Here is a 26562-nt window from a genome sequence, read left to right as displayed (position 1 = left end):
AGCCCGACTGAGCAGCCGGGATACTTTCAGTTTCACTTTAGAAGCGGCGGTCAGCTTTGACCGCCGCTTCTAAAGGGTTAATACCGCACATCGCCGCGATCGGCGATGTGTGGTATTAGCCGCGGGTCCCGGCCGTTGATTAGCGTCCCGGCCGTTAAGGGGTTAAAGGGCCACTCTCATTAAAACTAATTTTTGCTATTGCACTCCTTATGGTAAATGAAAAATATTTCTAATATACTTTGTTTAAAAATAAGTTTTCTATGTTTTATTTGTGCTTAAAAAAGCTCAAGAGTGTCCAGCCTCATCCAATCATAGCTCCTCTCACACTTAACTGCCATATGCTGTTGGTTGGACACCCCCCTCAGCACTCCAGGCGGCACTTCCTGTGTTTGGACTTTTGTCCAAAGTCTGTGCATGAGTTGGGGGAAAATGTGCTCTTGAGCTTTTTTAAGCACAAATAAAACAGAAAACTTCATTTTTTTTTAAACAAAGTATATTAGGAATATTTTTCATTTACCATAAGGAGTGCAATAGCAAAAATTTGTTTTAATGAGAGTGCCCCTTTAAATACATAAAGGGAATCAATACGGTAAAGGAGGAGAGGAGATTTAAAAGAAGAAAAACTACCACAGGAGGACATTGTTTTAAATTAGAGGGGCAAAGGTTTAACAGTAATATGAGGAAGTATTACTTTACTGAGAGAGTAGTGGATGCATGGAATAGCCTTCCTGCAGAAGTGGTCGCTGCAAATACAGTGAAGGAGTTTAAACATGCATTGGATAGGCATAAGGCTATACTTCATATAAGATATGGATAGGCATAAGGCTATCCTTCATATAAGATAGAGATAGGCATAAGGCTATCCTTCATATAAGATAGGGATAGGTATAAGGCTATCCTTCATATAAGATAGGGCCAGGGACTATTGATAGGATTCAGATTATCGGGCAGACTAGATGGGCCAAAGGGTTCTTATCTGGCGACACATTCTATGTTTCTATGTTTAAAGGAAAATTTGGCTGCAACTCAGCTAAAAGAAGTACTAAGTACATGCACTTGTCTATTGACTTGCATTGCAGCCACCTTTAGGTGACATAATAGAGAAAGGCAGTTTTTATAGATATGGGGGAAGATTTATTAAAACCTGTGCTGAGGAAAAGTTGCCAAGTTGCCCATAGCAACCAATCAGATTGCTTCTTTCAGTTTGCAGAGGCCTTGGTAAAAATGAAAGAAGCGAACTGATTGGTTGCTATGGGCAACTGGGCAATTTCTCCTCTGGACAGGTTTTGATAAATTTCCCCCACAGAGTTTATTTGGAATATTAAAGTTTCATGGAATGCTCCATTGCTGCAGGGATCAAAATGAAAATATATCATGATGAATAATATGGAAGCAATATATGCATGAGGTTTAGCTCTTTTATAGAATCTTTATCCTGTTGAAGTTGCTACTGACGTCAGCTCTGGGTCCAGCTCTGGGTCTCCGGTCTGTGCTGAATGGGTATCTACTCTAAACTTCTTCTCCTACTCTGAGGAGATTCACCTCAATTCAGAAGAGAGGCTGTACAAGGGCTTTTCTGCTTCCACTCGACTCTTAGTGGGCCATGTGACTTACTTGCCACTACCATATCTAAATATGCCAAAAATGCTATAAAGACAAAACCAATGACCATACATAACATGGATACATACCAGTTTTCCAGTTTTATACTAGCACAGCACTGATCATATGCAGGAGCAGAATAACAATAACATTCGGTGACTTGCAGATGGCATCTCTTCTGATTGGAGTCACTTGCTTTTACATTTTTCTCCATACAGCCCAGACTGCCATGACAACTTTCCCTGATCTATCTATCTATCTAGACAAAGAATAAGTCAGCCAGCAGTTTAGTTGATACCAAACTATTATATGGACCTGGCCTACAGGTGCACGCTACTAGGCTAGATATACAGCAACAGAAGAATGGAGCAGCACACTGCCAGCACAAAGATATAGTTGAAACATGAATATGCAGTTAAAACATGGAGAGCTATACAGCTATGGTGTAATAGATGCAAATGTGAAACTATGAGATAATGAGGCATTTGCTTGCAAATTTGTCTCCGCCGGCGGTCAAATAGCTTGGACCGTCCCACCGCGATAAGGTGGCCTCATTGGGACGGACCCTACACTGTGAATATGCCTCTGTGTGAACAGTTCAGTAAGCATGGCCGGGTCTGGAACATCCAAGACACCTTATATACACACCTGATAGAGGTGGGTGGGGTGCAAGGCCAACATGGAGGTAGCCACTCCCCCGTATGTGCAATACAGACAAAGAATAAGTCAGCCAGCACTTTAGTTGATACCAAACTATTATATGGACCTGGCCTACAGGTGCACGCTACTAGGCTAGATATACAGCAACAGAAGAATGCAGCAGCACACTGCCAGCACAAAGATTTAGTTGAAACATGAATATGCAGTTAAAACATGGAGAGCTATACAGCTATGGTGTAATAGATGCAAATGTGAAACTATGAAATAGTGAGGCACTTAGCTCGCAAATTTGTCTCCGCCGGCGGTCAAATAGCTTGGACCGTCCCACCGCGATAAGGTGGCCTCATTGGGACGGACCCTACACTGTGAATATGCCTCTGTGTGAACAGTTCAGTAAGCATGGCAGGGTCTGGAACATCCAAGACACCTTATATACACACCTGATAGAGGTGGGTGGGGTGACCACCGGCGGAGACAAATTTGCGAGCTAAGTGCCTCATTATTTCATAGTTTCACATTTGCATCTATTACACCATAGCTGTATAGCTCTCCATGTTTTAACTGCATATTCATGTTTCAACTATATCTTTGTGCTGGCAGTGTGCTGCTGCATTCTTCTGTTGCTGTATATCTATCTATCTATCTATCTGTTTGTTTATCTTCTATCTATCCCATATCTATCTACCTATCTTAGAAGACCACCCTCTTGTCCAAGCTGCGAGAAGCCTTGTCACCATTACCAACAGGAAAGTTCCAGTCCAGTTAGTCAACCTGTCTGATGCTGCTACTGTGTTACCCAAATACACCCGAGTAGCCCAGTTGTATCTCATAGAGTCAAAGGACATCTTAACAGAACGTATGGTGGCCCGACAACGTGCAGCCCAAATGGGTGAAGGATCCAGTACGAGTCCTACCGAGCCCTGGTGGGCACAACTCCAAGTTGGAGACGAAACTACCCCAAGGGACCACGTCAAGGGAGTCATCAATGTCGCCAAAAGGTACCAAGAAGCTTTTAGCAAAAACTCCAAAGATTTCGGGCATACGTCTCTGATCCAACACCGAATCCTCACAGGCGACAGCCCACTTATTAAGGAAAGACACCGCCCGGTCGCACCAGGCATGTATCAGACTGTCAAGAAGATGCTGGCCGACATGAAAGAGGCAGACATCATCCAAGAAAGTCAGAGTCCCTGGGCGGCGCCACTTGCCCTGGTCAAGAAAAAAGACAGAACTATCCGCTTCTGTGTCAACTACAGGAAACTGAACAATGTCACACATAAGGACACTTATCCTCTGCCAAGGATCGAGGAGTTACTCACAGCCCTCTGGTCTGCTGTTTACTTCTCCACCCTGGACTTAACCAGGGGATATTGGCAAGTGCCCATGGCCGTGGAAGACCGGGAGAAAACCGCCTTCGTGGCATCCATGGGACTCTTCGAATTTAAAAGTATGCCGTTTGGGCTATGTAATGCATCTGCTACGTTTCAGCCTTTGATGGAAAGGTGCCTGGGCCATCTAAATTTTCAAAGTGTCCTATTGTACCTGGATTATGTCATTGTGTATTCCAAGTCCTACCAGGAACACCTCAGTCATCTGTCAGACGTCTTCCAACTTGTGATCAAGCATGGGCTGAAGATCAAGTCATCGAAGTGTCACTTGCTCAAATCCCAGGTACACTACCTGGGTCATGTTGTCAGCACCGAGGGAGTCCAGCCCAATCCAGAAAAGGTGGAAGTTGTCAAGAACTGGCCTATCCCGTGCACGTCAAAAGATGTCAGGAGCTTCCTGGGATTTGCCGGCTACTACCGCCGCTTCATTCCCCACTTCACCTAGATTGCAGAACCCCTCACAGCTTTCTTACGGGGTAAGGCGAAGGAGAACTACAATGAAAAATGACCTGTTGAATGGGCCAAAGAGCAAGAGACAACATTCCGAGCTCTTAAACTTCTGCTGGCAGAACCACCCATCCTGGTGTACCCAGACTACAGTCAGCCAGTTCCAGTTGTATACCAATACCAGTTTCAAAGGTCTGGGAGCTGTCCTGTCCCAAGTCCAGAAAAGGCAAGAGCGAGTAATTGCCTATGCCAGTCGTAACCTGCGAGGAGCAGAGAAGAACTATGCAAACTACAGATCATTCAAGTTAGAACTTCTTGCCCTGGTATGGGCCGTGACTGAAAAGTTCAAAGATTACTTGGCTGCCACACCATTTACTGTCTACACGGATAATAACCCATTGGCCCACCTGAACACTGCCAAGTTGGGTGCCATCGAAGGTTGGGCTTCAAGATTAGCCAATTACAGTTTCACCATCAAGTACAGAAGTGGCATGTCAAATGTCAATGCCGATGTACTGTCCCGGATGACCCCCAGCGAAAAACCACCTGTCGAAGATGTGTGGGAGGACGTGGAGATGCCCCCATTTTATCAACGGTTCGTGAACCAGAATGTTGTGACCGCCCTGATGGATGGTGAACCCAAGTCCGAAAAGGTTAAATAAGACATGTACACCAGGAAGACTCTTCAAGATGAAAGTGGAGTCATGGGGGAAAAAGGCACCAACCCATCTACGATGGGTCCAGTGTTATTATGAGCTGAAACATCTGTGGTGACAGAGGTAGCGACTGTTGGTGCACATAGGGCTGTTGTGACAAAATTCTTTGGATCCAGTTTCTGGTGATCAACTTCATCAGATTCTGGTTCCCCAAAGAGACACGTCGATGGTCCTCAACGCATATCATGATCAGTCAGGACACTTTGGAGTCCACAAGACTGAAGCTACTGTCAGGCGAAGATTCTATTTGATCGGAATGCGGAGTGACATTGAGAAATGGTGCAGTGAATGTACTGTCTGTAATGTCACCAAGAACGTGCGCAAGGACGCAAGAGCACCCATCCATTCTATCCAGAGTGAAAGGCCTAACCAGTTGGTCGTGCTAGACCATGTCAAGTTGCCTCCTACCTGATCCGGGTACACTTATGCTCTCACCATGGTGGATCACTACTATAAATGGGTTGTTGTTGTCCCCATCAAAGATCTTATAGCTAAGACAGCGGCCCAGATGTTCTCCAATTGGGTACAAACCCTTGGGTGTCCGGAGTCTGTCCTAATGGACCAGGGAACGGCCTTCGGGGCCCAACTCTTTCAAGAACTGTGTCAATTCCATGCCTGCAAGAAACTCCGGACTACTGCTTATCACCCTCAGGGGAATGGGCTCTTTGAGCGCATCAACCAAGTCTTTATCCACATGTTGCGAGTCACCTCTGTGTCAAGACAAGAAAAGTGGCCCCTACTGCTGCCCGAACTATTGGAGATCTATAATAACACAGTCCACTGTTCTACAGGGTATACCCCTTTGTACTTGATGATGGGGCGCCATGGACAGCTGCCTAAAGACCGAACATTTGGGCTCCAAGCCCCGTTCAACAAATCTCCACAAGCCTCCCTGGAGTGGGTCTCTGACCACCAGAGAAAAATCCAAGAGGCCAAGGAAATTTTCAGCAAGAAGATAGGCGAGGCAGCAGAGACAACAGGAGGATTATAACCATCATGCTTCTGCCAAACCACTTCAGTTAGGTGATAAAGTCTGGCTGCAGAAGTTTCCAAGGACCCACAAGTTAGACTCTATCTGGGAGACAGAACCGTACACGTTGACAGCCATACCCTATCTGGACTCTGATGTATATGAAGTACAAATGTCTGGGTATGAGCCACAAGTTGTTCACTGAAACCGAATCAATTTGTGTCTGAAAGAAGATCTACCAGTGCTCCCAGCACCACCTCCTCCAGCTGTCAGACCTGTGAGAGAATATGTCCCAGGCGAGGGAATCCACCCATCCATGGATTTCCCCATGTTTTCTCCAACTCAGTAGTGACGAGCGGTATTGGCTGTATTCGAATGCGCGATATTTCGCGAATATATAGACGAATATTCGTCCTATATTTGAGAATTTCGCCAATTCATTATATTTGCGTATTCGAGGAAGAGAACAGTGAGGGGGTGGGCAACTTTACTATTGGTTGCTAGGGATGTTGTTGATAACCTCTGACAGAGTGTATTTGCATCATTCTAATTGGCCCACAAGTGAAAAGAAGGAATATGCAAATATTCACATATGCGAATATACAAATATTCACATATGCGAATATGCAAATATTCACATATGCGAAAAAAAAATCAAATATTCATGAATTTGCGAATTGGCGATATTTGCGATAAAAATTTGAAATGCGAATATTCGCGCCCAACACTACAACAGCCCGTGATCTTCTGTGTCTCACCAACCCCGGGGCCGGTTCAACCAACACTAGTCTCTACACAAGACCTAGTCTTCTCACCATTGGTTCTGGCCTATACGCCAGTCTCTAGAGTACCAACTCAGTTTCCAGCCTCTCCAGTGCAGCTGCTAGCAACTCTGGGTCCCGCCAGCCCTAGACTAATACCCGCTCTTGAATTTGTCGAGGAAGAGTTAGCTGCAGCTTCAGAGGCTCCAAGGGCTCCCGAAGATGCAAGAGTTCTAGATTCCCCAGAAGTGGTGTTGCGTAGGTCCCAACGGTCGACAAAAGGACAATTTCCCTCCAGGTACAAAGATTAACTCATAATGTAAAGTTATGTACCACACATAGTCAGTTCACATATGGTAAAAGTAGTCCACACATATGCAAATAGTTAAAAGGGTTATCCACCATAAGGTGATTTTAGTACGTACCAGCCAGACAGTAATGGACATGCTTAGGAAGGATATGTGCTTGTCTTTGGGCTAAATTGCTATGTTATGAGATTACCATAACACTGAGGCTAGTTTTTTGTGAACTGGTATTTGCTTTTTGAGTTTTCTTCTTTGCCTACAAATCCCATAATTCCATTTTCCTCTCTCCCACACATCAGCTACCCTACCCATTGAAACATAAATGAGCTTCATCCATTCAAAAGACCTGTGGTTTTCAACCAGGGTGCCTACAGCTGTTGCAATAGTTGATTGATTTCTCTCCCACCAAGCGATCCCTCCACCCATTGAAGCAGACAGGCTCCCTGTCATCAGCTGACTAGTGAGTCAGGTCTCGGCCGCATTGCAACCTGGGAAATATCTGAAACAACAGTCATTTTGTATGATGTTAAAAATATTGGGGTGAAAATCCCAGAAGAATGGTGAGAAAACCGACACACACAGATACAGACACTATATTATGAACTACACTAACTTTACAGCCCCTGTAGCATAGTCAAATAAAAAAAAATCCTGGAATGCCCCTTTAAGATAGGACTGTAACATTATTTGTCATCTCAGTCCACAAGTTCTAAATATATACAGTTTTATGTCCAATGTTTTCTCTCCTATCCATGTGTATAGGGTACTCTACTGGCCAGAGGGTTCACCTGATATCTAGGTGATCTATAATGCACGTAGAGAGACAGAATTGATAAATGTAAAGGTAACACTGTTGTATAGTGTAATAACATATATTGAGTTCTGGGGAGAAGAGTTGAGAACCGAGGGGCCCCAGCAGCCAAGGCATTGGGTAGATAGCCTCCAGCAGCCCAAACCGTGAATCTATGTATATTGATATGTATATTGTTGTCTTGAGTGTCTTCAGAAAGCAGTTACAAAGTCAAATTAACCCCATATGTTTAACCCCTTAAGGACCGGAGGTTTTTCCGTTTTTGCATTTTCGTTTTTTGCTCCTTGCCTTTAAAAAATCATAACTCTTTCAAATTTACACCTAAAAATCCATATGATGGCTTATTTTTTGCGCCACCAATTCTACTTTGTAATGACGTCAGTCATTTTGCCCAAAAATCTATGGTGAAGCGGGAAAAAAAATCATTGTGCGACAAAATTGAAAAAAAAAAACGCTGTTTTGTAACTTTTGGGGGCTTCCGTTTCTACGTAGTACATTTTTCGGTAAAAATGACACCTGATATGTATTCTGTAGGTCCTTACGATTAAAATGATACCCTACTTATATAGGTTTGATTTTGTCGGACTTCTGGAAAAAATCATAACTACATGCAGGAAAATTAATACGTTTAAAATTGTCATCTTCTGACCCCTATAACTTTTTTATTTTTCCGTGTATGGGGCGGTATGAGGGCTCATTTTTTGCGCCGTGATCTGAAGTTTTTAACGGTACCATTTTTGCATTGATAGGACTTATTGATCACTTTTTATTCATTTTTAAATGATATAAAAAGTGACCAAAAATGCACTATTTTGGACTTTGGAATTTTTTTGCGCGCACGCCATTGACCGAGCGGTTTAATTAATGATATATTTTTATAATTCGGACATTTCCGCACGCGGTGATACCACATATGTTTATTTTTATTTTTATTTACACTGTGTTTTTTTTTTTATTGGAAAAGGGGGGTGATTCAAACTTTTAATAGGGGAGGAGTTAAATGATCTTTATTCACTTTTTTTTTTCACTTTTTTTTTGCAGTGTTATAGGTCCCATAGGGACCTATAACACTGCACACACTGATCTTCTATGTTGATCACTGGTTTCTCATAAGAAACCAGTGATCAACGATTCTGCCGGATGACTGCTCATGCCTGGATCTCAGGCACTGAGCAGTCATTCGGCGATCGGACAGCGAGGAGGCAGGAAGGGGCCCTCCCGCTGTCCTGTCAGCTGTTCGGGATGCCGCGATTTCACCGCGGCTATCCCGAACAGCCCACTGAGCTAGCCGGGATGCTTTCGGTTTCACTTTAGACGCGGCGTTCAACTTTGAACGCCGCGTCTAAAGGGTTAATAGCGCGCGGCACAGCGATCAATGCCGCGCGCTATTAGCCACGGGTCCCGGCCGTTGTTAGAGGCCGGGCCCGACCCGCTATGACGCGGGGCCACGCCGTGGCCCCGCGTTATAGATCGGGAGTGGACACATGACGTTCCAGTACGTCATGTGTCCTTAAGGGGTTAAAGAGCATGTATGGACATGAAGGACATTTTGCATAAATGCCCCAGGAACTGTCACTAGGCCTCAGTGGCCACTTTAGTCCTCCTCCCTACAGGACTGGGCATCGAGGATGACTTTAATTAAGAGGGGGAGTTTGTGGTGGCCCACTACGGGAGGTGTTACCCCGTGCTCCTACTGTCCTGTCAGGCAGCCTCCTTCAGTGTCCCCAAGGCCCCTTGCACTTGTTTCCCCATTGCAAGTATGTTTTACCATGTAAAGCGTTATAAAATATAATGTTGCTTTAAGAGTTATAACATGTGACTTGTCATGTGATTGCTACCCAGGAGGTACCAGTGACCAGGTAATCCCAAGAGTGACCTATGGGCTCCCTGCTAGTCTCCCCCATATAAGCCCTGGGTGGAGCTTCTCTCTCTTCCTGCTGAGGTCCAGTACAGTCGTCTAGTGTGTCTGTTCAGAGTGTTGGAGACCTCAAAGTCCAGTCCTGCAGCCACCATCAAGTCAAGTAAGCTAAAGTCACATGAGTCAAGTCAAGCCAGTCCCTGTCATCTGTCAAGTCAGCATGGTCTGCATTCAATTGTCCAGTCCTACTACAAGTCCCAGCAAGCCCTTAAGGTCTCTCCGTCACTGGTCACCTCCTCGGGCCCTGGCTGAACTGTATAGACTTTACCAACTGTCTACCCTCAGTAAAGCTACCATTGTCCATAACTTGGTGTCGGAGTCTTTATTGCCCCCGTGCCTAGCCCAGAATCGAGTGGTATACCTTCAGGTGGTTATAGGCTAAACAACGCCCTGGCATCATGAATATAAGGGGTTAATGCCATCTGCCCCTAGGGTAACAACATCTGCCCTGCACCACACACACCACCGCCACAAATATATTACTCTTTAAGCGAATTGTAGTACCGCGTTACAGTTCTGGTACAGAAGAGTCTGTAGTAAAGGATCACGGCTTTAAGTCGGACACATAAACTTACGCAGAATGGTTACAAATAGTTCTTGGTTAGTCCACCATGCGCATTGCTTGAACGTTACATTGAACCTATAAAACAACAGTGGTAGTTCCGCAAAACAATGGTCAGTCTCACGACTTAGTAGTAAAAAGAAACACCATTACACGTGAGCTTAGCCTGGAAACTTGCCATCCCAGCCTTTCAGGGTACTTCCTAGGCACAGACCACGGGACTGTGCCCCCTCTAAGGGACTGACTCTGGTGTTCCACGACACCTGGGACAATGTAGAATCAGTGATGGTGGGGCTCAATATTACCACCATCTGTACAGCAGCAGCTTGCGCCACTGGGGGACAAAGTGTTGGTGCCTGTTGGGCCGGCCACACCTCCTCCTCTGCAGGAGTAAGCCGAGGCACTTTAGTTGGTGCCCGATGAGCAGGCCATACCTCCTCAATACCAGGAGTAGGCCTGGGCACATCTGTAGATGACTTCTTCTGATGATATTTAGGTGCCATTACAGGCACCTCGGGCAGGTACTCTTCCTCCTTGACTTGACTTCGGCTTCTGATTGGTAGAAGTAGTAGCTCGAAGGGATCCGACTCCCAGTCGTCTGAGGGAAAGCGGACAAAGGGGAGCTGTGTGGGGTTCTTCAGTCTGGTCACAGCTGCCACCAGTTCTCCTCTTGCACTGCGGACTGGGGTATATTCCACTATCTCCCCACTCTCCAGGGAGTGTAGGTGCGGGGGAAGGTAGTCCCTCTTGATGGCCCGACGGTTTACAAGGACAGTGCCCCCATGGTAGCAGTCCATTAAGGTCCCGAACACCCGGACTTGGTCAAATTTGATGACTGTGGCTCGTCGCGTCTCAAGGGTTGGTTCTTCTGCTCTGGGGTGGTCCAACATACGAATATACAGACACTCTAGGTTTTTAGTGTCAGTTGTTGGGCCCGTCACACTTCATAGGGCGTCTCTTTTGGGCTGTACTCTCGCCTCCTCTGTACCCTCAGCTCCTCTATGATTGCAGCTGTCTGTGCTTCTAGATTGGCCCTCGTGGACATGGCTGCTGGGATAGGGGGATGCTTTTCCCAGGCAGAGGGAGTAAACACCGGTGCATATACTCAATCAATTGTGGCTCCTCGCCAAACACCCATTCTGGAAGTGGGGGTGATCTGGGACATGCTGCAGACTTCTGGGCTCCTCGGTTTGTATCTCAGCCCGGGACCCCCAGGATCGGTGATATGGAGACAGCCTGACTGGTGACGCTCCTCTAGATGACGCGGGCGTTCTGCCCTCCGGAGTCGCCGACCACTCTCCATCATCTTCCGGCAGCGGGACTTTCAGACATACTTCTTCGGCCCCGATCGATATCTCCTGCAGCCAGTACGCTAGCTCTTGGAAGACTTGAGCCGCGGCGGCTGTGACTTTGCGGGCGCTGGGCGCCATCTTGGGACTCTCAGACCTCGTGCTCTTCTGTGCTTCCACCATGTTGCTCTGCTCACCAACTTCCTGCAGACTGAAGAGGTCCAGCAACACTGTTCCCTTTATAGTGGGCTTCGGCAATATGGCTACCGGCCGCAACAAGGGGCGGATCTTTCTGGTTCCACTTGGTGGGACGCTGACCAGCGCAGGACTTTTTTGCGCGCTTCTCCTCCACATCTTTAACTATTTCAGGTACAACCAACATCTTGCTACGCAGCATAGCTTCGGCACGTATTTAACACATGGCATGCACAACTTTTACACAGTTCACAATGGCAGACAGTAAATGTTTCTACACCTCCCCCTCTATTTCCCAAGCACCTCGCAACATACAAGTTTCACTGACAAAGTCCTGTACACTTTCTGGCGCAATTTCTTTCTCTGCAATACTGGACACAGTTCAGACTGGGGGGGTACTTTTTGCATAATGCGTACACTCGTATCCTGTTCTTTGGACCCCAAAATGTGTGGTGCGGGTGCGATGCAAGGGCAGATGTTATTACCCTAGGGGGCAGATGGCATTAACCCCTTGTGTTCGTGACGCCAGGGCATGTTATCCTGTAATGCTTACATGAGAAAATAAATCACATTCAGTTGCAGTGCTGTGCCTTGATTTCTCTCTCTTTCTCTATCTCTCTCTCTCTCTCTCTCTCTCTCTCTCTCTCTCTCTCTCTCTCTCTCTCTCTATATATATATATATATATGTACTTTTTATGTAGCAACAGGTTTGCTGTGTACCGCAGGATTAATAAGGTAACGCGGTGGCATCGCCTTTCACGCTGTGATCTTACGCAGACACATACAGGAGAATGTTGTCTTTTGTGTAAGGCAGGTGGATGTATGGAAGAATTAAAGCTGTGTACATGAAGCGTGACAACACTGTGCCAGTCTGGAATATTTGTACGTCATAACGTGAGCAAATATTTCATTGAATCAGATGTATTTGTCCATGTGTGATTGTTCTGCATATAGAAGACAAGGCTACGGGGTTGGGGGGAGGGGGGGGTTCTTTTACTTTTCAGCTTTAGTGTTTCTCATGCGTCAGTCAGACAGGACTACCCTGCTGTATTGTCTGCGGGGTAGGCAGCTTGTCTCGCTTATATACGCAGAGCACCAGGCGCCGCTTTGTATACCATGGGACACGATCCCTGGTGCTGCCATGTCCATAGGGTAAGCACAATAAATCCTGCTGGCCGGTCTCCTTAAGTGTTTCCCCAAATGATGACCTTGTTGAGCGCGGAGAACTATGAGGGACGGGAGCAGCTGACGGGGCCGAGCCGGGCACAGATCTAAGATTTAAAGGTCACTACAAGATGTTTATCATTCTATCTTATACACATACATCTGTCTCTGCAAATAATCACAAATAATACATATAATAGCATGTCTGTAGAGAAATACAGCTCATCCTTGCATATCTGTGCATACAGCGCTGACTTCCCAAATCTGCAGACAGCAATTTTCGTAATGCCGTTCAGCACTGTACTTGACTATGGGAGATTCTAGCTGCCTGGTCTCAGCACCCTAAACCCCTTACCCAACCATCCCCCACCATTAAAGACAGACACATATTTTATGGTGCAAAAAGGCCACAGCAGCCCAATTTTATTTCCAACAATTAAAACATTGCAACTTTTATAAATAACTCTGTATGAACATCATACAACAATGAAAAATTGAACAACCCCATTTGAAGCATAAATAAATATAGAAGAGGACCCAGAGGCACCATCCACTCCAGTTTCCAAATCCATCCATTAAAGGGGTTCTCTGGTGCTTAGACATCTTATCCCCTATCCAAAGGATAGGGGATAAGATGCCTGATCGAGGGAGTCCCGCCCCTGGGGACCCCCGTGATCTTGCACGCGGCACCCCGTTTGTAATCAGTCCCGGGAGCGTGTTCGCCCCAGGACTGATTACCGGCGACTACAGGGTGGGCGGCGTGTGATGTCACGCCCCCGCCCCCGTGTGATGTCACGCTCCGGCCCTCAATGCAAGCCTATGGGAGGGGGCGTGACAGCTATCACACCCCCTCCCGTAGGCTTGCATTGAGGGGCGGAGCGTGACATCACATGGGGGTGTGACGTGACACGCCGCCCACCCTGTAGTCGCCGGTAATCAGTCCGGGGACTGATTACAAACGGGATGCCGCGTGCAAGATCACGGGGGTCCCCAGCGGCGGGACTCCCTCGATCAGGCATCTTATCCCCTATCCTTTGGATAGGGGATAAGATGTCTAAGCACCGGAGAACCTCTTTAACTTCCTGGGGCCTCCTACTTTTTCTCCCAGCCGTCCAACACCTGGCCTGGGAGCACCCCCTTCAGAGCCCCGTATCCTCTCTGGGCCCCCCTTGCCACAGAGACCGTACCACCGGGGCGTGTACCTCCACGCCCCCTTTTATCTTCCAAATTACCACCGTACAGTGATGCCTTCTCCTGCCCCTTCCGTTGCCTCGACAAAGTAACCAAAAATGGGCGGGTGGGCGGGCTTCTTCACCGCCGCCGCACCAACTGCCTCGTCCTCTTCCTGCCCGGGCTTGACTTCCTGTTTGCTCCTCCCCACACTCCCCCAGCCAATCCCTGCTGCTCTGTTAACCTCCCCGTTAACCCCTTCTCTGCCGGCCATCATCCCCCGGTCATGTGCCCCTGCGGTCCAATGCTTTCCCCTCCAGGGCTTACTGAGTTGCAATACCACAGGCAGGCACCCTTGTATGAATGGCGCTCTGTCTGGAAGAACACTGAAGGGGTCAGGACACTTCAGGTTGGATCTCCACAGATCATACATTGATGACTTAAAGGGGTACTCCAGTGAAAAAATTTTTTTTTAAAATCGCCTGGTGCCAGAAAGATAAACAGATTTGTAAATGAAAAAAAAAAAAAATTAAAAACATTTAATTTTTTTTTGTAAAATTAAAAAAAATTAAAAATGTTTTTTTTTAAATTAAATTACATACTCCAAAAACACCAGTTGATGACAATTTATATAAATAAAAAATAATCAATACTTTATTGATTATTCCATTTAAAAACATACATGTGCTCAGTGATAAACAGATTGCAATAGTTAGGAGAACACCGAATAATGACATAATACACTCCATGATAGGATATACTACAGCAGTGGTCTCCAACCTGCGGACCTCCAGATGTTGCAAAACTACAACTCCCAGCATGCCCGGACAGCCGTTGGCTGTCCGGGCATGCTGGGAGTTGTAGTTTTGCTACATCTGGAGGTCCGCAGGTTGAAGGCCACTGTACTACAGCATAGTAATAATACCTAGGACCACCACAATTAGGGGATGTTGCAATGCTAAATCAGTTATATAACAACCCTAGACACTGTATGTATAAGAGCAATAAAACCGTGACCACTAAAGCGTCAGTGGAAGGCTGCAAAAAATAATATGTAACCACTATGGGATATGCGCCCTGTGCCACTCCTGCCCAATACAATTGCTCAATACAGGACTATGTATTCACATATAACAATATTGCAACTCACCCATGCCATATAATAGAGTGTGTGCTCCCGGACCCCGAGCGCACTTTTGCTCCTTCCTCAGGGGGAAAGATTTGTAAATTGCGCCTATTAAAAAAAATCTTAATCCTTCCAGTACTTATCAGCTGCTGTATACTACAGAGGAAGTTGTGTAGTGCTTTCCAGTCTTACCATAGTGCTCTCTGCTGACACCTCTGTCCATGGTAGGAATTGTCCAGAGCAGGAGAGGATTGCTATGGGGATTTTCTCCTGCTCTGGACAGTTCCTGACATGGACAGAGGTGTCAGCAGAGAGCACTGTGGTCAGACAGAAAATAAATTAAAAAAGAAAAGAACTTCCTGTGGAGCATACAGCAGCTGATACGTACTGGAAGGATTAAGATTTTTAAATAGAAGTAATTTACAAATCTATTTAACTTTCTGGAGCCAGTTGATTTGAATTTTTCCCCCCCACCGGAGCACCCCTTAAATACCCCATCCTCACCCCGGTATGCAGTTTCCTGTAGCTAGGACCAACTTGTAGGTAGTTTTCTCCCATGATGTAGCCCCCCCCCCCCCCCCCCCCCCTGTAGATAGTTTACCCCTCCCCCAATAAGACCCTTGTATGTAAGACTCCTCTGTTGATGGTTTTCCCTTTGTATGTAGGCCCCCTGTAGGTAGGATCCCCCTGTTGGAAGCTTTTCCTCTGTATATAGGACCCCCCTGTAATTAGCTTACCCTTCATAGGAAGGACTGCCCCCACCCCCCAAAAAGGAAAGCAAAACAGGCGGCAGAACACTTCTCTACCTACAGGACATGCACAATGATGTCATCAAGCAGGCCCACGAAGAAATTACGCTTCCAGCCTTGGAAGTCCCTGGAAACCTCAGAGCTAATGGGTGCCAGGAACTTTTAGGTGGTGATACGCCACAGGGGTCCTAGCAGGCTGCTTCGTCATCTGCTGACGCACACCACTGCACTGTGGCACATGGGTTGGGAATCACTGGTTATCCCTTGGATATGCCATTAATATGTGACCTGTGAGGGACCGTACATTTGGTTGGGGGGCTATAGGCCTCTTAATAGAGCTCTGTCCCTTTAACTTGAATAATGGTGAGCTTCTTTAAAGGGGTACTCCACTAGAAAACATTTTTTTTTTTATAAATCAACAGGTGCCAGGAAGTTAAGCAGATTTGTAAATTACTTCTATTAAAAAATATTAATCCTTTCAGTACTTATCAGCTGCTGTATGTTCAAGAGAAAGTTCTTTTCTTTTTGAATTCCCTTTCTGTCTGACCCCAGTGCTCTCTGTCCATGTCAGGAACTGTCCTGAGCAGGAGAGGTTTGCTATGGGGATTTGCTTTTACTCTGGACAGTTCCTAAAATGGACAGAGGTGTCAGCAGAGAGCACTGTGGTCAGACAGAAAGCAAATTCAAAAAGAAAAGAACTTCCTCTGGGGAATACAGCAGCTGATAAGTACTGGAAGGATTAAGGTTTTTAAATAGAAGTAATTTACAAATCTGTTTAACTTTCTGGTACCAGTTGATTTCTAAATTCCAGTGGAGTACCTCTTTAAGCTGCAATACCAGAAGTAACCACATCTAAATGTATGGCACTGTGCCTGGTATTTAGCTGACCATTAGTTAACCAGACTCTGTGCCATATGTGCATGTCTTGGGTGTAGTCATTCTGGCACATGGGCTTCCATGGCTCCAGAAAGTTAAACAGATTTGTAAATTACTTACTACTAAAAAAAATCTTAATCCTTTCAGTAGTTATGAGCTTCTGATGTTAAGGTTGTTCTTTTCTGTCTAAGTGCTCTCTGATGTCCCGTGTCTCGGGAACCGCCCAGTTTAGAAGCAAATCCCCATAGCAAACCTCTTCTAAACTGGGCGGTTCCCGAGACACGTGTCATCAGAGAGCACTTAGACAGAAAAGAACAACCTTAACTTCAGAAGCTCATAAGTACTGAAAGGATTAAGATTTTTTAATAGAAGTAATTTACAAATCTGTTTCACTTTCTGGAGCCAGTTGTTATATATAAAAAAAAAGTTTTTTCCTGGAATACCCCTTTAAGGTCGGGCTGCACTAAGCCCGTCCTGAAGCCCTTCAGGGTCCTAGTATACAACTATGGGGTCCTGGTACTTTGTTAACCCCAAAGTCTCAGTCTTCTCTCTTCTTGCTCATGGACTGTGCATGGTTTTGCCATACAATTCCATTTACCTGAATGGTAATGAGCTGCAATACCAGACATGGCCTATTGACAATGGTGGCGCAGTTTCTGGGAAAACAACCAGCACATCTGATTTTTTATTCAAATAATTCTTTATCATTAGCCTAGGGCAGTGGTCTCCAAACTGTGGACCTCCAGATGTTGCAAAACTACAACTTCCAGCATGCCCAGACAGCCGTTGGCTGTCTGGGCATGCTGGGAGTTGTAGTTTTGCAACATATGGAGGTCAACGGTTTGGAGACTTCTGGCCCAGGAGCTCCGCGTTGACCATTATTTCACTAACTACTAAGCTATAGGAGAGAAAGCTGTGGCCATGTCAACATTTTTTAGATTGTTGCAAGGGTTAATTGGCGAAACATCATTAAAAAACATCATTCTTTATTATCTCATAACTACAACTCCCAACATTTTATAAATCCCTATCTACCCATACAAATGTCTTGGGCAGGGTCGGCGCTGCCAAAAGGCAAACTAGGCTGGTTCCCCTAAATTTACGCACCATAAGCGGCAAACTGGGTAGGGGAGGCATATCCCGACTTCCCCCAGAACTATATGGTCAGTACCCTATGGTCTTGCCTTGGGCGCCCCGGCCCAGCTCAATGATTGCTGTTCCCTGATAAGTAGATAATGTTCTGCCCTCATCCTCACTGCGTGTGGCCTCACTTTGTAGCTGCTCAATTGCTGTTTTGTGGATAGATGCCATGGTCGGGCTGGGGAGCGTAAAATCACAGTTGGCCCAGCAGGTGCATGAACTGGAGCCAAGTGACCTCTTAAGTAACAAACTGGAGAGAGAGAATATAATCCAAGTGTCATGTAGTCCTCCAGGCATCTTCCCAATGTAGCTGCAATTCTGGAGCATCTTTTCTTAGAACTCTGCATAGAGCCGTTTCTTTTTTATTTCTACTGGAAAATAATCTATCTATCTCATATCTATCTATCTATCCCATATCTATCTATCTATCTCATATCTATCTATCTCATATCTATCTATCTCATATCTATCTATCTATCTATCTATCTCATATCTATCTATCTCATATCTATCTATCTATCTATCTATCTCATATCTATCTCATATCTATATCATATCTATCTCATATCTATCTATCTCATATCTATCTCATATCTATCTATCTCATAACTATCTATCTATCCCATATCTATCTATCTCATATCTATCTATCTCATATCTATCTATCTATCTCATATCTATCTATCTCATATCTATCTCATATCTATCTATCTATCTATCTATCTCATATCTATCTATCTATCTCATATCTATCTATCTCATATCTATCTCATATCTATCTATCTCATATCTATCTATCTATCTCATATCTATCTCATATCTATCTATCTCTATCTATCTATCTATCTATCTATCTATCTATCTATCTATCTATCTATCTATCTCATATCTATCTACCTATATCTATACATGTTCCAGCATAACTTCCAAATGGCTGGCAATATATTTAATGACATTTTGTACATGTTTCTTATTTGTCAACTAAAAGTATAGTAGAGTTAAAAATATTTTTTTTCTAGTCAACTGGTGAGTCAGATTTGTAAATTACTTCTTTGTAAAAAAAATCCTAATCCTTCCAGTACTTATCAGCTGCTGTATGCTCCACAGGAAATTGTGTAGTTCTTTCCAGTCTGACCACAGTGCTCTCTGCTGCCACCTCTGTCCGTGTCAGGAACTGTCCAGAACAGGAGAGGCTTGCTATGGGGATTTGTTCCTACTCCGGACAGTTCCTGACATGGACAGAGATGGCAGCAAAGAGCACTGTGGTCTGACTGGAAAGAACTACGCAACTTCCTCTGGAGCATACAGTAGCTGATAAGTACTATAAGGGTTAAAAAAAAATTATAGAAGTAATTTACAGATCTGTTGAACTTTCTGGCACCAGTTGATTTGAAAACATTTTTTTCCACCAATGTACCCCTTTAAATGAACCATAACTCACCCCTTTTTGTGAGTGTGGGTTCGTTCTCTGAAGTGCCATGCAAGTCCATGGGGCCTTCGGTACACATCCTGACCGCGTTACTCTTGGGCTGCAGAGATTGCCCGGAAGTTTTAAGCATCATGCCCCCAAACCGTCATGGTAAAGTATGATTTAACTGTCCGAAAGGCAGGTGCCGATAATGGATGCTTGGTTTGAACTTCAACAAGTTGTCTTGACCACATCTACATATCTAAATGCATTAAGTTGCTGCCATGTGATTAGCTGATTAGCTATTTGTGTTAACGAACAATTCAACAGGTGTACCTGATAAAGTGAGTGCAATTTGTTTTATATCTTGGAGAGGGTCCAATATACATTTATGTATTAACATTTGTATATATCAGAGAATATGCAGCCTTGTAATACTGTGTTCAGTTCTGCGTCCCAGCTGCTGCAGAACATCATAACACACACCACTGTTGCTAGAGAACATCATCATATTCGTTTGCGGCTGCAGAACCTCATAATACACGTAAATTTCTGTAGACAAATAAAATAGACATCAAACAGAACATTATATTGTCCTCCTCCGATTCTTAGAACATTATAATTCACACCTAAAACTCTGCAGAACTTAAAGGGGTACTCCGGTGAAAACCTTTTTTCTTTTAAATCAACTGGTGGCAGAAAGTTAAACATATTTGTAAATTACTTCTATTAAAAAATCTTAATCCTTCCAGTACTTATTAGCTGCTAAATGCTACAGAGGAAATTCCTTTCTTTTTGGAACACTGATGACATCACGAGCACAGTGCTCTCTGCTGACATCCATTTTAGCAACCATGCATAGCAGATGCATAGCAGATACATAGCAGATGTATGCTAAGGGCAGCATGGTGGCTCAGTGGTTAGCAGTGCTGGGGACTTGGGTTCAAATCCCAACAATAAATAAAGCGTTATTATTATTATAATAACATCAGAAGAGAGAACTGTGGTCGTGATGTCATCAGAGAGCATTCCAAAAAGAAAAGAATTTCCTCTGTAGTATTCAGCAGCTAATAAGTACAGGAAGGATTAAGATTTTTTAATAGAAGTAATTTACAAATATGTTTAACTTTCTGCCACCAGTTGATTTAAAAGAAAAAAGGTTTTCACCGGAGTACCCCTTTAAATTCGGCAGAATATTGATAATACACACCACAGCTGCGGCAGAACATTATCGAGCACACCTCAGCTGCAGAAGAATATTATTAATTATACACACATTTGGTGCTACAGAACCACATAATGTACATGTAACATTCTGCAGAATATTTATAATAAACACCTAGCGAAAGTTTTCCAGAACATTTATAATGTCCATCTCAAATTCTGCAGAACATTTATAATATATGCCTATAATTCTGCAGAACATTTATAATACACGCTTAAAATTCTGCAGAATATTTATAGTACACATCTAAAATTCTGCAGAACATTTATTATACACACCTTAAATTCAGCAAAACCTAATAATACACATCACAGCTGATGAGGGCAGATGTTGTTACCCTAGGGACAGATGGCATTAACCACTTGTATTCGTGATGCCAGGGCATGGTTTAACCTATAACCACCTGAAGGTATACCGCTGGATCCTGGGCTAGGCACGGGGGCAATAATGACTCTGACGCCAAGTTACGGACAACGGTAGCTTTACTGAGGGTAGACAGATGGTAAAGTCTATACAGTTCAGCCAGGGCCCAAGGAGGTGACCAGTGACGCAGAGACCTTAAGGGCTTGCTGGGACTTGTAGTAGGACTGGACAATTGAATGCAGACCACGCTGACTTGACAGATGACAGGGACTGACTTGACTCATAAAGCTGTGACTTTATCTTACTTAACTTGATGGCGGCTGCAGGACTGGACTTTGAGGTCTCCAACACTCTGGACACACACACTAGACAAGACTGCACTGTACCTCAGCAGGAAGAGAGAGAAGCTACACCCAGGGGTTATATGGGGGAGACTAGCAGGGAGCCCATAGGTCAATCTTGGGGTCACCTGGTCACTGGTACCTCCTGGGTAACAATCACATGACATATCACATGGTATAACTCTTAAAGCAACATTACATTTTATAACACTTTACATGGTAAAACATATTTACAATGGGGAAACAAGTGCAGGAGGCCTTGGGGACACTGAAGGAGGCTGCCTGACAGGACAGCAGGAGCACGGGGGTAACCCCTCCTGTACTGGGCCACCACACTTCAACTGCCGTATAACATCATGCTATACACCGTAGCTGCTGCAGAACATTATTATACACAGCTTAGCTGCTGCATAACCTCATAAAGCACACCTAAGATGCTGCAAACCTTTTTTTTTATTATTATTATTATTGAAAAATAAGAGGGTGTTTATAGCAATCAATCAATGGAGGACATGAATTTCCCCTTTATTTTTAAAAATGAGGTTATTCAGCAGCTGGGACGTACATATTATATGTACAAATCTACTACAAATTGTAAGAATATTAGGAGCTCCCTGCGAGTTCTGTGTCTTGTATGTATCCTAAACCTGTGGCCTCACGCTTCTATAGGAACAAAGAACACTGGGTTAAAGGGGTACTCCGCCCCTAGACATCTTATCCCCATCTGAAGGATAGCAGATAAGATGTTTGATTGTGGGGGTCCGGCTGCTGGGACTCCCCGTGATCTCTGGCCCGGCACCACAGTGTTCTGAACATTCATACTTAGATCGTCGGCTGTGCTAGGCTTTGGCTGGCCATGGTCGTCATGCCCCCCCCCCTCCATTAATGTCTATAGGAGGGGGTGTGAGCGGAGTTCGCACTATGCAGCGGATTAAGGGATAAGATGTCTAGGGGAGGAGTACCCCTTTAAAGCGGTACTCCGCCCATAGATAATCTTATACCCTATCCAAAGGATAGGGGTTAAGATGTCTGATCGCGGGGGTCCCACTTCTGGGGACCCCCGCGTTCTCCCTCCTGCACAAGGCATTCATTGAAAGCATCAGGTGCAGTGTCAGAGGCTCGTGATGTCACGGCCAAGCCCTCCTCGCATTGCCAGTCATCCGGCATGGAGCGCAGTTCGCTCTGTGCACCGGATGTCTGGGGTACTGCAGCCAAGATTGCGGGGGTCCCCAGTGGCGAGACCCCCGCGACCAGACATCTTATCCCCTATCCTTTGAATAGGGGATAAAATGTCTAGGCCGGAATACTCCTTTAAGTTCTAATAATGTTATAAATTACAGTATTTAAAGGGAAAACCAAGTAGGATAATATTATTAGACTCGAGATTTCATGAAGTAAAGGAGATGACAGACGACTTCCGTGGATGTTATTTACCCATTAATCCGGCTGTATAATCACTAATTTAAACAATGGTGGCAGTCACTCATATAGACATGACTGCACATAGTGATGGGGATCTCTGTAATTCACCTGTGTAATCTCCAGCTTCCTCCGTGGGCCGACATTCAAGGTCCTTGTTGTGTTTCGCTCCGCTCGAGTTGCATGGGTGACGCCGGCGGTGGAGGATGGGGACCAGAAAGACGTGGGAAAGAGGACCAGTGTGACCATCTCATGACACTCATATAATGTAGCTCCCCCTCGTACTGCTTGAACAGCTTTATGTTGTGAAGGCCTAGACCCCACAAGACCTCGGAAGGTGAACAGTGGTATCTGGCACCAAGATATTAGCAGCAGATTCTGTAAATTACAAGGTTATGGCCTCCATAGATCAGATGGGTCATGGTCTAGAATGTTTTTCATAGTTTATTAACCACGTGTTGTTCAGCTGTGATAAATGTGTTTTGTATTCGTTATTTGCACCGTCCACTAAACGAGTGTCCCCTGAGGACTCCAACACTATAGGTGGAAGAAACACGTAGGGAAGTCAGGGTTTCTAGGGTGTGATAAGGTCAGGTTCCAGTGTGGGGCCACTTTTCTAAGAGCAAAGCAACCCTTGTCAAGTAGGGTGGTATAGGGACAGCTAATAGGGTTAGTATCTGTCCACAACTCCACATTGCACCTTGCTACACCTACTGTATATGCTAAACAAGGCCACTTCTTGTATCCAAATATAGTTTTGTGTTCTGCTGTATAGTGGGTCATATATAATTGGGTATACGTTTGTAATCAGAGTTATTAAAAGTGTATTGTTTTATCATGCACTTTTTGTTTCTAGTGATATGTGTAGAGTTGTATTTCATCTAGGTTGGAGGAGGTACCTCTTCTTTTTGCCGCAGTATCACATTGTCACAGACCTGGCTCTCTCCAGGATCTCCTCATGCCTCCCCAAGCGTACATTCAGTGTCTACCACTCACACACCACCTGTCCCCCAAGGCACTGTCCTGGGGCCGCTACTCTTCTATACTTTTCTCCTTGGTCAGATCATAGAATCCCATGGTCCCAAGTACCAATTTTACGTTTATGACACTCAAACCTCTGGTACTTTCTGCTGTCCAGGATCCCAGAGTGCCTATTGACTAGGGGGGAGATTTAACAAAACCTGTCCAGGGGAAAAGTTGCTGAGTTGCCCATAGCAACCAATCAGATCACATCTTTCATTTTTGAAAAGGCCTCTGCAAAATGAAAGAAGCGATCTGATTGGTTGTTATGGACAACTGGTCAACTTCTTCTCTGGACAGGTTTTGATAAATCTCCCCCTAGATCTTTATTCTTCTACTCCCTTTTTCTAAAACTCATCATGGAGAAACCTGAATTAATAATCTTTCCTCATCTTACCGACCCCCCCCCCCCCAATCTATCAATTACAGTGCTTTGACTGTGCTCTTTATTTTGAACCACATACACCAATACCACCACCTGACACCTCCACCTTAAAGGGGTATTCTGGCCTTATACATCTTATCCCCTGGGACCCTTGTGATCCTGGTGCAGACCCCGGCATCATGTACCTGGCGCTGCCTTCAAAAAGTCTCGGAGGCAGCACCTGACAAAGAGTGCCGGGGGGCTGCACCGAGATGGCGCGCGGGGGGTGGGGGGATCCTTTGGATAAGATGTATAAGGTCAGAATAGCCTTTTAAAAACATTTTTTCAGATCAGCTCTTTTATCAATTTTGACTCGACAAAAATTGTGCCGCATATCCTCATCATCTCCCGTATGAACTACTGCAACGCCCTCCTCTGTGGCCATCCATCTAACACTCTTACTTCCCCTAAATTCATCCTCAGCTCTGCCCTTCCAACTAACTTCCTATGACCTTTGGGCCAATCTCTCAATCCCCCACCCATTATTTACTTACAAAAAAGTTTTCTTCTTACCCAACAGAAAATGAGTTGGTACCAACCAGAGCTGGCCCAATTCTGTCCATGAGTCCCAATAGACACATGGTCTGCCTCTATGATATGTATGGAATAAGTGAATGGCTGGGTCATGCTTCCATGTGACTGGTGCACCTTAAAACTCCAACCCTAGACATCTTATTAACTTCATTCCATGTCGGATGATTGGAGATGCAGGGCGGAGGCTCCTAATATCACGGCCATGCCCCCTCAATACAAGTCTATGGGAGGGGGCGTGATGGCCGTCACGCCCCCTCCCATAGACTTGCATTGAGGGGGCATGGTCGTGACATCACAAGCAGAACGTAGTCGTGACGTTACAAGCAGGGCGTGGCCATGACATCACGAGCCTCCGGCGCAGCACCCGACGCTCTAAACGGACCTCGGGTGCAGCAGGGAGATCGCGGGGGTCCCAGGAAGATCGCGGGGATAAGATGTCTAGGGGCGGAGTACCCCTTTAAAGCTGCTTTCAGTTCTGGTTATTGATGTACAGTGCAGAAAAGACTGGATAATGGTGATATCCCCTGGACCTTATCCTTATGGCCATTAACATGTAGTACTTTCTACCGCCATCATAAAGCAGCTTTGGTAGGAGAAAATCTCTGAGTGCAACTTAATGGACAAACCCATTATCAAACCTTCTCCCTCAGCCGGGCACCTCCGACCATTAGGTCACCATTTTACCGTTCACTATTAGTTGGATGGGCTCTATAGCATAATGAATGTAGATAGCATCAGATGGACTTGTTTCTACTATCTTACGGTAGACATTATGGACTTGTTTCTACTATCTTAGGGTAGACATATTACAGCATGTCTCACACCTGTCTACTGTGATGTCACCTTGAACAATTTTACATAGTATTTTGCATTGGTGAATTCCAGCCAGACTTCCATGGAAATTGGAAAAAGAAGGACCAGCTTCTCGTATGAATAAGAGAGTATCTGCTAACATCATTTGCACGACTCAGGTGTAAATTATATGAGTGAAACACAAGGGACAATTTTTGAAATACATAGGCAAACGACTAGGTGGTGCGAATACTCTAAAAGGGGTCTGTGCTACGTCTCCTTGAAGTTGACTTATAACCCAGGACAACCTTTTGGTTTATTACAATTGTGGCTTCAGCATGTTTTGCAGTACTTTTAGAAAAACATAAGCAAACATATATCCAGTGACTTACTGGTTTGGATTGTCCATATTAATGGGCCTGATCCCTAAATGTTTGTCTCCAGTGCTCTTATGGAATTTCTTACGTTGACTAACGTCTTATAGCTCTATTCAGCAACCACTAGTTTTACACCCACAAGCATATGTAGCCATTCTCTTGCCGCAGAAAAAGACATTAGTAGTTGGGGGTCCTGTTGAAGATTAACATTAGATGCGTAACTATTTGCATTGGTGACAACAAACCCAACCTTTATGGAAAGTGGTAAAAGAAGAAAAAGCCCAGGTCCTGGAGTGCCATTGTTGATGCTCTAGGCCTTTTGGTACCTGGCTCTTCCCGGTAACCTACTGGCGGTGGGTACCAGGGTAATAATGGGTGTTAGCAATAGCTGTTTTTGGTGTTAACACTAAGCTCTGGTTTTAAAACAGACTCTTCCTTTCTGGCGGCTTCTGCTAATAAGCCTGGAAAGTCCAGTAAAAAACAAACACAACACCTTTGAAAATAAATCTTTTATGCAATAAAAATCAGAATCCGACATATTGCTTAGCATACACGTATCTGAAAGACAAAAAAGACAAAGAATCTGATTAGTACATTATAGGTGCTCTCACAAAGTGATGTTGGGCCATGTTCACACATAAAAAAAAAAAAAAAAGGCATGTAAAAAATGCTGTGTGAGAACATAGCTTCACTTACCAATCCTGGTGCCTGACTGTTCTCTACTGTATCTTCATCTGCAGTTCTGCCTCTAGGGACCATGCCGTCATCCCTAGAGGCAGGGCTACAGAAAAAGAAGCCAGATAGAAACCA

The 26562-nt window shown here is 44.8% G+C and overlaps 1 long non-coding RNA gene across 1 annotated transcript in view; it reads left to right on the top strand.

Annotated features, from left to right (window-relative positions):
- LOC130277789 (uncharacterized) overlaps positions 1-26562 on the top strand; it is an 86272-nt gene that overhangs the window by 8267 nt on the left and 51443 nt on the right. The gene's annotated exons all lie outside the window — the stretch shown is intronic.

Source organism: Hyla sarda, chromosome 6, assembly GCF_029499605.1.
Source record: "Hyla sarda isolate aHylSar1 chromosome 6, aHylSar1.hap1, whole genome shotgun sequence".
In the NCBI taxonomy this organism is placed as follows: Eukaryota; Metazoa; Chordata; class Amphibia; order Anura; family Hylidae; genus Hyla; species Hyla sarda.
The sequence above is the reverse complement of the archived record's forward strand: the minus strand, read 5'-3'. Positions and strand labels throughout refer to the sequence as shown.